This window comes from Crinia signifera, chromosome 11 (genome assembly GCF_055691185.1).
Source record: "Crinia signifera chromosome 11, ASM5569118v1, whole genome shotgun sequence".
NCBI lineage: Eukaryota > Metazoa > Chordata > Amphibia > Anura > Myobatrachidae > Crinia > Crinia signifera.
The window spans coordinates 66,817,204-66,819,703 of NC_139227.1; the positions used below are offsets into that span (position 1 = coordinate 66,817,204).

Consider the following 2,500-nt stretch of genomic DNA (forward strand, 5'->3'; position numbering starts at 1 on the left):
TCCAGAATGCTTCTTTATAAATGAGGATTATTACAAGTATAGAATTGAACAGCATATTTCAACGGTACGTGCAAAACTTCTCAAGGTCCCACCGAGATTTGAACTCGGATCACTGGATTCAAAGTCCAGAGTGCTAACCATTACACCATGGAACCACATTTCAAAGACATTTATACATTTTTCCTTAGATTGAAAGCTTCAAAAGAGGCCAATTTTCTTCTAATTACCACATAGTTGAACTTTATGTGCAAAAATGATTCTGGTCAAACTGAGAATTGAAGTTGGATGGCTGGATTCATGATCCAGAGTTCTTCCCTGAAAATGAACATTAGTAAGAAGTACAAGATTGAACAAGATATTTGAACTGTAAGTGCAATAAAATACAAAGGTCCCACCGAGATTTGAACTCGGATCGCTGGATTCAGAGTCCAGAGTGCTAACCATTATACCATGGAACCACATTCAGGAAACATTTTCAAACTATTGGCTTAGAGGGCGAGCTTCAAAATAGGATCATATTAGTATAATTATCACAGAGATGACCTTTATGTGCAAAAATGGTTCCAGGCAATCTAAGAATTGAACTTTGATGACTGGATTCATAGTCCAGAGTGCTCACTTTAGTATAATTATCCCAGAAATTACCTTTTTGTGCAAAAATGGTTCCGGACAATCTAAGAATTTAACCTGTACGTCTGGATTTATAGTCCAGAATGCTTCTTTATAAATAAGGATAATTACAAGTAAAGAATTGAACAGCATATATTAAGGGTACGTGCAAAATTTCTCAAGGTCTAATTACCACATAGTTGAACTTTATGTGCAAAAATGGTTCCGGACAATCTAAGAATTGAACTTGGATGACTGGATTCATAGTCCAGAGTGCTCACTTTAGTATAATTATCCCATAAATTAAATTTACGTGCAAAAATGGTTCCATAGAATCTAAGAATTGAACTTGTATGTCCAGAATGCTTCTTTATAAATGAGGATTATTACAAGTATAGAATTGAACAGCATATTTCAACGGTACGTGCAAAACTTCTCAAGGTCCCACAGAGATCTGAACTCGGATCACTGGATTCAAAGTCCAGAGTGCTAACCATTACACCATGGAACCACGTTTCAAAGACATTTATACATTTTTCCTTAGATTGAAAGCTTCAAAAGAGGCCAATTTTCTTCTAATTACCACATAGTTGAACTTTATGTGCAAAAATGATTCTGGTCAAACTGAGAATTGAAGTTGGATGGCTGGATTCATGATCCAGAGTGTTTCCCTGAAAATGAACATTAGTAAGAAGTACAAGATTGAACAGGATATTTGAACTGTAAGTGCAAAAAGATACAAAGGTCCTACCGAGATTTGAACTCGGATCACTGGATTCAGAGTCCAGGGTGCTAACCATTACACCATGGAACCACATTCAGGAAACATTTTCAAACTATTGGCTTAGAGGGCTAGCTTTAAAATAGGATCATATTAGTATAATTATCACAGAGATGACCTTTATGTGCAAAAATGGTTCCAGGCAATCTAAGAATTGAACTTTGATGACTGGATTCATAGTCCAGAGTGCTCACTTTAGTATAATTATCCCAGAAATTATTTTTATGTGCAAAAATGGTCTCGGACAATCTAAGAATTTAACCTGTACGTCTGGATTTATAGTCCAGAATGCTTCTTTATAAATAAGGATCATTACAAGTAAAGAATTGAACAGCATATATTAAGGGTACGTGCAAAATTTCTCAAGGTCTAATTACCACATAGTTGAACTTTATGTGCAAAAATGGTTGGGGTCAATCTAAGAATTTTACTTGGATGACTGGATTCATAGTCCAGAGTGCTCACTTTAGTATAATTATCCCAGAAATTAAATTTACGTGCAAAAATGGTTCCATAGAATCTAAGAATTGAACTTGTATGTCAAGAATGCTTCTTTATAAATGAGGATTATTACAAGTATAGAATTGAACAGCATATTTCAACTGTACGTGCAAAACTTCTCAAGGTCCCACAGAGATCTGAACTCGGATCACTGGATTCAAAGTCCAGAGTGCTAACCATTACACCATGGAACCACATTTCAAAGACATTTATACATTTTTCCTTAGATTTAAAGCTTCAAAAGAGGCCAATTTTCTTCTAATTACCACATAGTTGAACTTTATGTGCAAAAATGATTCTGGTCAAACTGAGAATTGAAGTTGGATGGCTGGATTCATGATCCAGAGTGCTTCCCTGAAAATGAACATTAGTAAGAAGTACAAGATTGAACAGGATATTTGAACTGTAAGTGCAATAAAATACAAAGGTCCCACCGAGATTTGAACTCGGATCGCTGGATTCAGAGTCCAGAGTGCTAACCATTACACCATGGAACCACATTTCAAAAACAATCTTAAATGATTCGCTTAGAGGGCTAGCTTTTCAAAAAAGGCTCATATTATTATAAATATCCCAGAGGTGACCTTTATGTGCAAAAATGGTTCCGGA

General features: G+C 35.6%; 1 non-coding gene across 1 annotated transcript; it reads right to left on the minus strand.

Annotated features, from left to right (window-relative positions):
* Positions 1-83: 83 nt before the first annotated feature.
* TRNAQ-UUG (transfer RNA glutamine (anticodon UUG)) lies at positions 84-155 on the minus strand. Its single transcript has one exon. It is a non-coding gene; the product is annotated as a tRNA-Gln (tRNA).
* Positions 156-2,500: the final 2,345 nt, after the last annotated feature.